This window comes from Eucyclogobius newberryi, unplaced genomic scaffold (assembly GCF_026437365.1).
Source record: "Eucyclogobius newberryi isolate DKJ021-1_F unplaced genomic scaffold, fEucNew1.0.hap1 SCAF_18, whole genome shotgun sequence".
Classification (NCBI taxonomy): Eukaryota; Metazoa; Chordata; class Actinopteri; order Gobiiformes; family Gobiidae; genus Eucyclogobius; species Eucyclogobius newberryi.
The window spans coordinates 29,446,521-29,460,811 of NW_027315812.1; positions in this window are offsets into that span (position 1 = coordinate 29,446,521).

A 14,291-nucleotide genomic window follows, 5' to 3' on the forward strand; every position below is an offset into this window, starting at 1 on the left:
GAAGAAACTACAAGAGATATCTAACCCATACTTTCTGTGCAAGAGGGGCTTGTACATCTGCACAACATGTCTTTTAAAGTTTGAACCTATCTTATTGCATTTTTGAGTTATAGCAGTTTTTACTGTTTTATTGCTCCAAAAGCCTTTTCAGCCCATGAACAGTTGTTTGTGAGTTTCGAAAAAAGTGCAAGAGCTATTCAAACCCTTTTTGCTGGGCAAGTAGGACCTGTAAATCTACACAATATATAGTTTAAATTTTGAGTCTATCATATTAGGTTTTCGATTTATAGCTGTTTTTGTGTCTATTGCTTCAAAAGCATTTTCAGATCATTTGTGTGTTCTGAAGAAACTACAAGAGATATCTAACCCATACTTTCTGTGCAAGAGGGGCTTGTACATCTGCACAACATGTCTTTTAAAGTTTGAACCTATCTTATTGCATTTTTGAGTTATAGCAGTTTTTACTGTTTTATTGCTCCAAAAGCCTTTTCAGCCCATGAACAGTTGTTTGTGAGTTTCGAAAAAAGTGCAAGAGCTATTCGAACCCTTTTTGCTGGGCAAGTAGGACCTGTAAATCTACACAATATATAGTTTAAAGTTTGAGTCTATCATATAAGGTTTTGGATTTATGGCTGTTTTTGTGTCTATTGCTTCAAAAGCATTTTCAGATCATTTGTGTGTTCTGAAGAAACTACAAGAGATATCTAACCCATACTTTCTGTGCAAGAGGGGCTTGTACATCTGCACAACATGTCTTTTAAAGTTTGAACCTATCTTATTGCATTTTTGAGTTATAGCAGTTTTTACTGTTTTATTGCTCCAATAGCCTTTTCAGCCCATGAACAGTTGTTTGTGAGTTTCGAAAAAAGTGCAAGAGCTATTCGAACCCTTTTTGCTGGGCAAGTAGGACCTGTAAATCAACACAATATATAGTTCAAAGTTTGAGTCTATCATATTAGGTTTTGGATTTATAGCTGTTTTTGTGTCTATTGTTTCAAAAGCAATTTCAGATAATTTGTGTGTTCTGAAGAAACTACAAGAGATATCTAACCCATACTTTCTGTGCAAGAGGGGCTTGTACATCAGCACAACATGTCTTTTAAAGTTTGAACCTATCTTATTGCATTTTTGAGTTATAGCAGGTTTTACTGTTTTATTGCTCCAAAAGCCTTTTCAGCCCATGAACAGTTGTTTGTGAGTTTCGAAAAAAGTGCAAGAGCTATTCGAACCCTTTTTGCTGGGCAAGTAGGACCTGTAAATCTACACAATATATAGTTTAAAGTTTGAGTCTATCATATAAGGTTTTGGATTTATAGCTGTTTTTGTGTCTATTGCTTCAAAAGCATTTTCAGATAATTTGTGTGTTCTGAAGAAACTACAAGAGATATCTAACCCATACTTTCTGTGCAAGAGGGGCTTGTACATCTGCACAACATGTATTTTAAAGTTTCAACCTATCTTATTGCATTTTTGAGTTATAGCAGTTTTTACTGTTTTATTGCTCCAAAAGCCTTTTCAGCCCATAGACAGTTGTTTGTGAGTTTCGAAAAAAGTGCAAGAGCTATTCGAACCCTTTTTGCTGGGCAAGTAGGACCTGTAAATCTACACAATATATAGTTTAAAGTTTGAGTCTATCATATTAGGTTTTGGATTTATAGCTGTTTTTGTGTCTATTGCTTCAAAAGCATTTTCAGATAATTTGTGTGTTCTGAAGAAACTACAAGAGATATCTAACCTATACTTTCTGTGCAAGAGGGGCTTGTACATCTGCACAACATGTCTTTTAAAGTTTGAACCTATCTTATTGCATTTTTGAATTTTAGCAGTTTTTACTGTTTTATTGCTCCAAAAGCCTTTTCAGCCCATGAACAGTTGTTTGTGAGTTTCGAAAAAAGTGCAAGAGCTATTCGAACCCTTTTTGCTGGGCAAGTAGGACCTGTAAATCTACACAATATATAGTTTAAAGTTTGAGTTTATCATATTAGGTTTTGGATTTATAGCTGTTTTTGTGTCTATTGCTTCAAAAGCATTTTCAGATAATTTGTGTGTTCTGAAGAAACTACAAGAGATATCTAACCCATACTTTCTGTGCAAGAGGGGCTTGTACATCTGCACAACATGTCTTTTAAAGTTTAAACCTATCTTATTGCATTTTTGAGTTATAGCAGTTTTTACTTTTTTATTGCTCCAAAAGCCTTTTCAGCCCATGAACAGTTGTTTGTGAGTTTCGAAAAAAGTGCAAGAGCTATTCGAACCCTTTTTGCTGGGCAAGTAGGACCTGTAAATCTACACAATATATAGTTTAAAGTTTGAGTCTATCATATAAGGTTTTGGATTTATAGCTGTTTTTGTGTCTATTGCTTCAAAAGCATTTTCAGATAATTTGTGTGTTCTGAAGAAACTACAAGAGATATCTAACCCATACTTTCTGTGCAAGAGGGGCTTGTACATCTGCACAACATGTCTTTTAAAGTTTGAACCTATCTTATTGCATTTTTGAGTTATAGCAGTTTTTACTGTTTTATTGCTCCAAAAGCCTTTTCAGCCCATGAACAGTTGTTTGTGAGTTTCGAAAAAAGGGCAAGAGCAATTCAAACCCTTTTTGCTGGGCAAGTAGGACCTGTAAATCTACACAATATATAGTTTAAAGTTTGAGTCTATCATATAAGGTTTTGGATTTATAGCTGTTTTTGTGTCTATTGCTTCAAAAGCATTTTCAGATCATTTGTGTGTTCTGAAGAAACTACAAGAGATATCTAACCCATACTTTCTGTGCAAGAGGGGCTTGTACATCTGCACAACATGTCTTTTAAAGTCTGAACCTATCTTATTGCATTTTTGAGTTATAGCAGTTTTTACTGTTTTATTGCTCCAAAAGCCTTTTCAGCCCATGAACAGTTGTTTGTGAGTTTCGAAAAAAGTGCAAGAGCTATTCAAACCCTTTTTGCTGGGCAAGTAGGACCTGTAAATCTACACAATATATAGTTTAAAGTTTGAGTCTATCATATTAGGTTTTGGATTTATAGCTGTTTTTGTGTCTATTGCTTCAAAAGCATTTTCAGATCATTTGTGTGTTCTGAAGAAACTACAAGAGATATCTAACCCATACTTTCTGTGCAAGAGGGGCTTGTACATCTGCACAACATGTCTTTTAAAGTTTGAACCTATCTTATTGCATTTTTGAGTTATAGCAGTTTTTACTGTTTTATTGCTCCAAAAGCCTTTTCAGCCCATGAACAGTTGTTTGTGAGTTTCGAAAAAAGTGCAAGAGCTATTCGAACCCTTTTTGCTGGGCAAGTAGGACCTGTAAATCAACACAATATATAGTTTAAAGTTTGAGTCTATCATATTAGGTTTTGGATTTATAGCTGTTTTTGTGTCTATTGCTTCAAAAGCAATTTCAGATAATTTGTGTGTTCTGAAGAAACTACAAGAGATATCTAACCCATACTTTCTGTGCAAGAGGGGCTTGTACATCAGCACAACATGTCTTTTAAAGTTTGAACCTATCTTATTGCATTTTTGAGTTATAGCAGGTTTTACTGTTTTATTGCTCCAAAAGCCTTTTCAGCCCATGAACAGTTGTTTGTGAGTTTCGAAAAAAGTGCAAGAGCTATTCGAACCCTTTTTGCTGGGCAAGTAGGACCTGTAAATCTACACAATATATAGTTTAAAGTTTGAGTTTATCATATTAGGTTTTGGATTTATAGCTGTTTTTGTGTCTATTGCTTCAAAAGCATTTTCAGATAATTTGTGTGTTCTGAAGAAACTACAAGATATATCTAACCCATACTTTCTGTGCAAGAGGGGCTTGTACATCTGCACAACATGTCTTTTAAAGTTTGAACCTATCTTATTGCATTTTTGAGTTATAGCAGTTTTTTACTGTTTTATTGCTCCAAAAGCCTTTTCAGCCCATGAACAGTTGTTTGTGAGTTTCGAAAAAAGTGCAAGAGCTATTCGAACCCTTTTTGCTGGGCAAGTAGGACCTGTAAATCTACACAATATATAGTTTAAAGTTTGAGTTTATCATATTAGGTTTTGGATTTATAGCTGTTTTTGTGTCTATTGCTTCAAAAGCATTTTCAGATAATTTGTGTGTTCTGAAGAAACTACAAGAGATATCTAACCCATACTTTCTGTGCAAGAGGGGCTTGTACATCTGCACAACATGTCTTTTAAAGTTTAAACCTATCTTATTGCATTTTTGAGTTATAGCAGTTTTTACTTTTTTATTGCTCCAAAAGCCTTTTCAGCCCATGAACAGTTGTTTGTGAGTTTCGAAAAAAGTGCAAGAGCTATTCGAACCCTTTTTGCTGGGCAAGTAGGACCTGTAAATCTACACAATATATAGTTTAAAGTTTGAGTTTATCATATAAGGTTTTGGATTTATAGCTGTTTTTGTGTCTATTGCTTCAAAAGCATTTTCAGATAATTTGTGTGTTCTGAAGAAACTACAAGAGATATCTAACCCATACTTTCTGTGCAAGAGGGGCTTGTACATCTGCACAACATGTCTTTTAAAGTCTGAACCTATCTTATTGCATTTTTGAGTTATAGCAGTTTTTACTGTTTTATTGGTCCAAAAGCCTTTTCAGCCCATGAACAGTTGTTTGTGAGTTTCGAAAAAAGTGCAATAGCTATTCAAACCCTTTTTGCTGGGCAAGTAGGACCTGTAAATCTACACAATATATAGTTTAAAGTTTGAGTTTATCATATAAGGTTTTGGATTTATAGCTGTTTTTGTGTCTATTGCTTCAAAAGCATTTTCAGATCATTTGTGTGTTCTGAAGAAACTACAAGAGATATCTAACCCATACTTTCTGTGCAAGAGGGGCTTGTACATCTGCACAACATGTCTTTTAAAGTTTGAACCTATCTTATTGCATTTTTGAGTTATAGCAGTTTTTACTGTTTTATTGCTCCAAAAGCCTTTTCAGCCCATGAACAGTTGTTTGTGAGTTTCGAAAAAAGTGCAAGAGCTATTCGAACCCTTTTTGCTGGGCAAGTAGGACCTGTAAATCTACACAATATATAGTTTAAAGTTTGAGTCTATCATATAAGGTTTTGGATTTATAGCTGTTTTTGTGTCTATTGCTTCAAAAGCATTTTCAGATAATTTGTGTGTTCTGAAGAAACTACAAGAGATATCTAACCCATACTTTCTGTGCAAGAGGGGCTTGTACATCTGCACAACATGTCTTTTAAAGTTTGAACCTATCTTATTGCATTTTTGAGTTATAGCAGTTTTTACTGTTTTATTGCTCCAAAAGCCTTTTCAGCCCATGAACAGTTGTTTGTGAGTTTCGAAAAAAGGGCAAGAGCAATTCAAACCCTTTTTGCTGGGCAAGTAGGACCTGTAAATCTACACAATATATAGTTTAAAGTTTGAGTCTATCATATAAGGTTTTGGATTTATAGCTGTTTTTGTGTCTATTGCTTCAAAAGCATTTTCAGATCATTTGTGTGTTCTGAAGAAACTACAAGAGATATCTAACCCATACTTTCTGTGCAAGAGGGGCTTGTACATCTGCACAACATGTCTTTTAAAGTCTGAACCTATCTTATTGCATTTTTGAGTTATAGCAGTTTTTACTGTTTTATTGCTCCAAAAGCCTTTTCAGCCCATGAACAGTTGTTTGTGAGTTTCGAAAAAAGTGCAAGAGCTATTCAAACCCTTTTTGCTGGGCAAGTAGGACCTGTAAATCTACACAATATATAGTTTAAAGTTTGAGTCTATCATATTAGGTTTTGGATTTATAGCTGTTTTTGTGTCTATTGCTTCAAAAGCATTTTCAGATCATTTGTGTGTTCTGAAGAAACTACAAGAGATATCTAACCCATACTTTCTGTGCAAGAGGGGCTTGTACATCTGCACAACATGTCTTTTAAAGTTTGAACCTATCTTATTGCATTTTTGAGTTATAGCAGTTTTTACTGTTTTATTGCTCCAAAAGCCTTTTCAGCCCATGAACAGTTGTTTGTGAGTTTCGAAAAAAGTGCAAGAGCTATTCGAACCCTTTTTGCTGGGCAAGTAGGACCTGTAAATCTACACAATATATAGTTTAAAGTTTGAGTTTATCATATTAGGTTTTGGATTTATAGCTGTTTTTGTGTCTATTGCTTCAAAAGCATTTTCAGATAATTTGTGTGTTCTGAAGAAACTACAAGATATATCTAACCCATACTTTCTGTGCAAGAGGGGCTTGTACATCTGCACAACATGTCTTTTAAAGTTTGAACCTATCTTATTGCATTTTTGAGTTATAGCAGTTTTTTACTGTTTTATTGCTCCAAAAGCCTTTTCAGCCCATGAACAGTTGTTTGTGAGTTTCGAAAAAAGTGCAAGAGCTATTCGAACCCTTTTTGCTGGGCAAGTAGGACCTGTAAATCTACACAATATATAGTTTAAAGTTTGAGTCTATCATATAAGGTTTTGGATTTATAGCTGTTTTTGTGTCTATTGCTTCAAAAGCATTTTCAGATAATTTGTGTGTTCTGAAGAAACTACAAGAGATATCTAACCCATACTTTCTGTGCAAGAGGGGCTTGTACATCTGCACAACATGTCTTTTAAAGTTTAAACCTATCTTATTGCATTTTTGAGTTATAGCAGTTTTTACTTTTTTATTGCTCCAAAAGCCTTTTCAGCCCATGAACAGTTGTTTGTGAGTTTCGAAAAAAGTGCAAGAGCTATTCGAACCCTTTTTGCTGGGCAAGTAGGACCTGTAAATCTACACAATATATAGTTTAAAGTTTGAGTTTATCATATAAGGTTTTGGATTTATAGCTGTTTTTGTGTCTATTGCTTCAAAAGCATTTTCAGATAATTTGTGTGTTCTGAAGAAACTACAAGAGATATCTAACCCATACTTTCTGTGCAAGAGGGGCTTGTACATCTGCACAACATGTCTTTTAAAGTCTGAACCTATCTTATTGCATTTTTGAGTTATAGCAGTTTTTACTGTTTTATTGCTCCAAAAGCCTTTTCAGCCCATGAACAGTTGTTTGTGAGTTTCGAAAAAAGTGCAAGAGCTATTCAAACCCTTTTTGCTGGGCAAGTAGGACCTGTAAATCTACACAATATATAGTTTAAAGTTTGAGTTTATCATATAAGGTTTTGGATTTATAGCTGTTTTTGTGTCTATTGCTTCAAAAGCATTTTCAGATCATTTGTGTGTTCTGAAGAAACTACAAGAGATATCTAACCCATACTTTCTGTGCAAGAGGGGCTTGTACATCTGCACAACATGTCTTTTAAAGTTTGAACCTATCTTATTGCATTTTTGAGTTATAGCAGTTTTTACTGTTTTATTGCTCCAAAAGCCTTTTCAGCCCATGAACAGTTGTTTGTGAGTTTCGAAAAAAGTGCAAGAGCTATTCGAACCCTTTTTGCTGGGCAAGTAGGACCTGTAAATCTACACAATATATAGTTTAAAGTTTGAGTCTATCATATAAGGTTTTGGATTTATAGCTGTTTTTGTGTCTATTGCTTCAAAAGCATTTTCAGATAATTTGTGTGTTCTGAAGAAACTACAAGAGATATCTAACCCATACTTTCTGTGCAAGAGGGGCTTGTACATCTGCACAACATGTCTTTTAAAGTTTGAACCTATCTTATTGCATTTTTGAGTTATAGCAGTTTTTACTGTTTTATTGCTCCAAAAGCCTTTTCAGCCCATGAACAGTTGTTTGTGAGTTTCGAAAAAAGGGCAAGAGCAATTCAAACCCTTTTTGCTGGGCAAGTAGGACCTGTAAATCTACACAATATATAGTTTAAAGTTTGAGTCTATCATATAAGGTTTTGGATTTATAGCTGTTTTTGTGTCTATTGCTTCAAAAGCATTTTCAGATCATTTGTGTGTTCTGAAGAAACTACAAGAGATATCTAACCCATACTTTCTGTGCAAGAGGGGCTTGTACATCTGCACAACATGTCTTTTAAAGTCTGAACCTATCTTATTGCATTTTTGAGTTATAGCAGTTTTTACTGTTTTATTGCTCCAAAAGCCTTTTCAGCCCATGAACAGTTGTTTGTGAGTTTCGAAAAAAGTGCAAGAGCTATTCAAACCCTTTTTGCTGGGCAAGTAGGACCTGTAAATCTACACAATATATAGTTTAAAGTTTGAGTCTATCATATTAGGTTTTGGATTTATAGCTGTTTTTGTGTCTATTGCTTCAAAAGCATTTTCAGATCATTTGTGTGTTCTGAAGAAACTACAAGAGATATCTAACCCATACTTTCTGTGCAAGAGGGGCTTGTACATCTGCACAACATGTCTTTTAAAGTTTGAACCTATCTTATTGCATTTTTGAGTTATAGCAGTTTTTACTGTTTTATTGCTCCAAAAGCCTTTTCAGCCCATGAACAGTTGTTTGTGAGTTTCGAAAAAAATGCAAGAGCTATTCGAACCCTTTTTGCTGGGCAAGTAGGACCTGTAAATCAACACAATATATAGTTCAAAGTTTGAGTCTATCATATTAGGTTTTGGATTTATAGCTGTTTTTGTGTCTATTGCTTCAAAAGCAATTTCAGATAATTTGTGTGTTCTGAAGAAACTACAAGAGATATCTAACCCATACTTTCTGTGCAAGAGGGGCTTGTACATCAGCACAACATGTCTTTTAAAGTTTGAACCTATCTTATTGCATTTTTGAGTTATAGCAGGTTTTACTGTTTTATTGCTCCAAAAGCCTTTTCAGCCCATGAACAGTTGTTTGTGAGTTTCGAAAAAAGTGCAAGAGCTATTCGAACCCTTTTTGCTGGGCAAGTAGGACCTGTAAATCTACACAATATATAGTTTAAAGTTTGAGTTTATCATATAAGGTTTTGGATTTATAGCTGTTTTTGTGTCTATTGCTTCAAAAGCATTTTCAGATCATTTGTGTGTTCTGAAGAAACTACAAGAGATATCTAACCCATACTTTCTGTGCAAGAGGGGCTTGTACATCTGCACAACATGTCTTTTAAAGTTTGAACCTATCTTATTGCATTTTTGAGTTATAGCAGTTTTTACTGTTTTATTGCTCCAAAAGCCTTTTCAGCCCATGAACAGTTGTTTGTGAGTTTCGAAAAAAGTGCAAGAGCTATTCGAACCCTTTTTGCTGGGCAAGTAGGACCTGTAAATCTACACAATATATAGTTTAAAGTTTGAGTTTATCATATAAGGTTTTGGATTTATAGCTGTTTTTGTGTCTATTGCTTCAAAAGCATTTTCAGATCATTTGTGTGTTCTGAAGAAACTACAAGAGATATCTAACCCATACTTTCTGTGCAAGAGGGGCTTGTACATCTGCACAACATGTCTTTTAAAGTTTGAACCTATCTTATTGCATTTTTGAGTTATAGCAGTTTTTACTGTTTTATTGCTCCAAAAGCCTTTTCAGCCCATGAACAGTTGTTTGTGAGTTTCGAAAAAAGTGCAAGAGCTATTCGAACCCTTTTTGCTGGGCAAGTAGGACCTGTAAATCTACACAATATATAGTTTAAAGTTTGAGTTTATCATATAAGGTTTTGGATTTATAGCTGTTTTTGTGTCTATTGCTTCAAAAGCATTTTCAGATCATTTGTGTGTTCTGAAGAAACTACAAGAGATAACCCATACTTTCTGTGCAAGAGGGGCTTGTACATCTGCACAACATGTCTTTTAAAGTTTGAACCTATCTTATTGCATTTTTGAGTTATAGCAGTTTTCACTGTTTTATTGCTCCAAAAGCCTTTTCAGCCCATGAACAGTTGTTTGTGAGTTTCGAAAAAAGTGCAAGAGCTATTCGAACCCTTTTTGCTGGGCAAGTAGGACATGTAAATCTACACAATATATAGTTTAAAGTTTGAGTTTATCATATAAGGTTTTGGATTTATAGCTGTTTTTGTGTCTATTGCTTCAAAAGCATTTTCAGATCATTTGTGTGTTCTGAAGAAACTACAAGAGATATCTAACCCATACTTTCTGTGCAAGAGGGGCTTGTACATCTGCACAACATGTCTTTTAAAGTTTGAACCTATCTTATTGCATTTTTGAGTTATAGCAGTTTTTACTGTTTTATTGCTCCAAAAGCCTTTTCAGCCCATGAACAGTTGTTTGTGAGTTTCGAAAAAAGTGCAAGAGCTATTCGAACCCTTTTTGCTGGGCAAGTAGGACCTGTAAATCTACACAATATATAGTTTAAAGTTTGAGTTTATCATATAAGGTTTTGGATTTATAGCTGTTTTTGTGTCTATTGCTTCAAAAGCATTTTCAGATCATTTGTGTGTTCTGAAGAAACTACAAGAGATATCTAACCCATACTTTCTGTGCAAGAGGGGCTTGTACATCTGCACAACATGTCTTTTAAAGTTTGAACCTATCTTATTGCATTTTTGAGTTATAGCAGTTTTTACTGTTTTATTGCTCTAAAAGCCTTTTCAGCCCATGAACAGTTGTTTGTGAGTTTTGAAAAAAGTGCAAGAGCTATTCGAACCCTTTTTGCTGGGCAAGTAGGACCTGTAAATCTACACAATATATAGTTTAAAGTTTGAGTTTATCATATAAGGTTTTGGATTTATAGCTGTTTTTGTGTCTATTGCTTCAAAAGCATTTTCAGATCATTTGTGTGTTCTGAAGAAACTACAAGAGATATCTAACCCATACTTTCTGTGCAAGAGGGGCTTGTACATCTGCACAACATGTCTTTTAAAGTTTGAACCTATCTTATTGCATTTTTGAGTTATAGCAGTTTTTACTGTTTTATTGCTCCAAAAGCCTTTTCAGCCCATGAACAGTTGTTTGTGAGTTTCGAAAAAAGTGCAAGAGCTATTCGAACCCTTTTTGCTGGGCAAGTAGGACCTGTAAATCTACACAATATATAGTTTAAAGTTTGAGTCTATCATATAAGGTTTTGGATTTATAGCTGTTTTTGTGTCTATTGCTTCAAAAGCATTTTCAGATAATTTGTGTGTTCTGAAGAAACTACAAGAGATATCTAACCCATTTATACTTTCTGTGCACGAGGGGCTTGTACATCTGCACAACATGTCTTTTAAAGTTTGAACCTATCTTATTGCATTTTTGAGTTATAGCAGTTTTTACTGTTTTATTGCTCCAAAAGCCTTTTCAGCCCATGAACAGTTGTTTGTGAGTTTCGAAAAAAGTGCAAGAGCTATTCGAACCCTTTTTGCTGGGCAAGTAGGACCTGTAAATCTACACAATATATAGTTTAAAGTTTGAGTCTATCATATTAGGTTTTGGATTTATAGCTGTTTTTGTGTCTATTGCTTCAAAAGCATTTTCAGATAATTTGTGTGTTCTGAAGAAACTACAAGAGATATCTAACCCATACTTTCTGTGCAAGAGGGGCTTGTACATCTGCACAACATGTCTTTTAAAGTTTGAACCTATCTTATTGCATTTTTGAGTTATAGCAGTTTTTACTGTTTTATTACTCCAAAAGCCTTTTCAGCCCATGAACAGTTGTTTGTGAGTTTCGAAAAAAGTGCAAGAGCTATTCGAACCCTTTTTGCTGGGCAAGTAGGACCTGTAAATCTACACAATATATAGTTTAAAGTTTGAGTTTATCATATTAGGTTTTGGATTTATAGCTGTTTTTGTGTCTATTGCTTCAAAAGCATTTTCAGATAATTTGTGTGTTCTGAAGAAACTACAAGAGATATCTAACCCATACTTTCTGTGCAAGAGGGGCTTGTACATCTGCACAACATGTCTTTTAAAGTTTAAACCTATCTTATTGCATTTTTGAGTTATAGCAGTTTTTACTGTTTTATTGCTCCAAAAGCCTTTTCAGCCCATGAACAGTTGTTTGTGAGTTTCGAAAAAAGTGCAAGAGCTATTCGAACCCTTTTTGCTGGGCAAGTAGGACCTGTAAATCTACACAATATATAGTTTAAAGTTTGAGTTTATCATATAAGGTTTTGGATTTATAGCTGTTTTTGTGTCTATTGCTTCAAAAGCATTTTCAGATAATTTGTGTGTTCTGAAGAAACTACAAGAGATATCTAACCCATACTTTCTGTGCAAGAGGGGCTTGTACATCTGCACAACATGTCTTTTAAAGTTTGAACCTATCTTATTGCATTTTTGAGTTATAGCAGTTTTTACTGTTTTATTGCTCCAAAAGCCTTTTCAGCCCATGAACAGTTGTTTGTGAGTTTCGAAAAAAGTGCAAGAGCTATTCGAACCCTTTTTGCTGGGCAAGTAGGACCTGTAAATCTACACAATATATAGTTTAAAGTTTGAGTTTATCATATAAGGTTTTGGATTTATAGCTGTTTTTGTGTCTATTGCTTCAAAAGCATTTTCAGATAATTTGTGTGTTCTGAAGAAACTACAAGAGATATCTAACCCATACTTTCTGTGCAAGAGGGGCTTGTACATCTGCACAACATGTCTTTTAAAGTTTGAACCTATCTTATTGCATTTTTGAGTTATAGCAGTTTTTACTGTTTTATTGCTCCAAAAGCCTTTTCAGCCCATGAACAGTTGTTTGTGAGTTTCGAAAAAAGTGCAAGAGCTATTCGAACCCTTTTTGCTGGGCAAGTAGGACCTGTAAATCTACACAATATATAGTTTAAAGTTTGAGTCTATCATATAAGGTTTTGGATTTATAGCTGTTTTTGTGTCTGTTGCTTCAAAAGCATTTTCAGATCATTTGTGTGTTCTGAAGAAACTACAAGAGATATCTAACCCATACTTTCTGTGCAAGAGGGGCTTGTACATCTGCACAATATGTCTTTTAAAGTTTGAACCTATCTTATTGCATTTTTGAGTTATAGCAGTTTTTACTGTTTTATTGCTCCAAAAGCCTTTTCAGCCCATGAACAGTTGTTTGTGAGTTTCGAAAAAAGTGCAAGAGCTATTCGAACCCTTTTTGCTGGGCAAGTAGGACCTGTAAATCAACACAATATATAGTTCAAAGTTTGAGTCTATCATATTAGGTTTTGGATTTATAGCTGTTTTTGTGTCTATTGCTTCAAAAGCAATTTCAGATAATTTGTGTGTTCTGAAGAAACTACAAGAGATATCTAACCCATACTTTCTGTGCAAGAGGGGCTTGTACATCAGCACAACATGTCTTTTAAAGTTTGAACCTATCTTATTGCATTTTTGAGTTATAGCAGTTTTTACTGTTTTATTGCTCCAAAAGCCTTTTCAGCCCATGAACAGTTGTTTGTGAGTTTCGAAAAAAGGGCAAGAGCTATTCTAACCCTTTTTGCTGGGCAAGTAGGACCTGTAAATCTACACAATATATAGTTTAAAGTTTGAGTTTATCATATAAGGTTTTGGATTTATAGCTGTTTTTGTGTCTATTGCTTCAAAAGCATTTTCAGATAATTTGTGTGTTCTGAAGAAACTACAAGAGATATCTAAGCCATACTTTCTGTGCAAGAGGGGCTTGTACATCTGCACAACATGTCTTTTAAAGTCTGAACCTATCTTATTGCATTTTTGAGTTATAGCAGTTTTTACTGTTTTATTGCTCCAAAAGCCTTTTCAGCCCATGAACAGTTGTTTGTGAGTTTCGAAAAAAGTGCAAGAGCTATTCGAACCCTTTTTGCTGGGCAAGTAGGACCTGTAAATCTACACAATATATAGTTTAAAGTTTGAGTTTATCATATTAGGTTTTGGATTTATAGCTATTTTTGTGTCTATTGCTTCAAAAGCATTTTCAGATAATTTGTGTCTTCTGAAGAAACTACAAGAGATATCTAACCCATACTTTCTGTGCAAGAGGGGCTTGTACATCTGCACAACATGTCTTTTAAAGTTTGAACCTATCTTATTGCATTTTTGAGTTATAGCAGTTTTTACTGTTTTATTGCTCCAAAAGCCTTTTCAGCCCATGAACAGTTGTTTGTGAGTTTCGAAAAAAGTGCAAGAGCTATTCGAACCCTTTTTGCTGGGCAAGTAGGACCTGTAAATCTACACAATATATAGTTTAAAGTTTGAGTTTATCATATAAGGTTTTGGATTTATAGCTGTTTTTGTGTCTATTGCTTCAAAAGCATTTTCAGATAATTTGTGTGTTCTGAAGAAACTACAAGAGATATCTAACCCATACTTTCTGTGCAAGAGGGGCTTGTACATCTGCACAACATGTCTTTTAAAGTCTGAACCTATCTTATTGCATTTTTGAGTTATAGCAGTTTTTACTGTTTTATTGGTCCAAAAGCCTTTTCAGCCCATGAACAGTTGTTTGTGAGTTTCGAAAAAAGTGCAAGAGCTATTCGGACCCTTTTTGCTGGGCAAGTAGGACCTGTAAATCTACACAATATATAGTTTAAAGTTTGAGTTTAT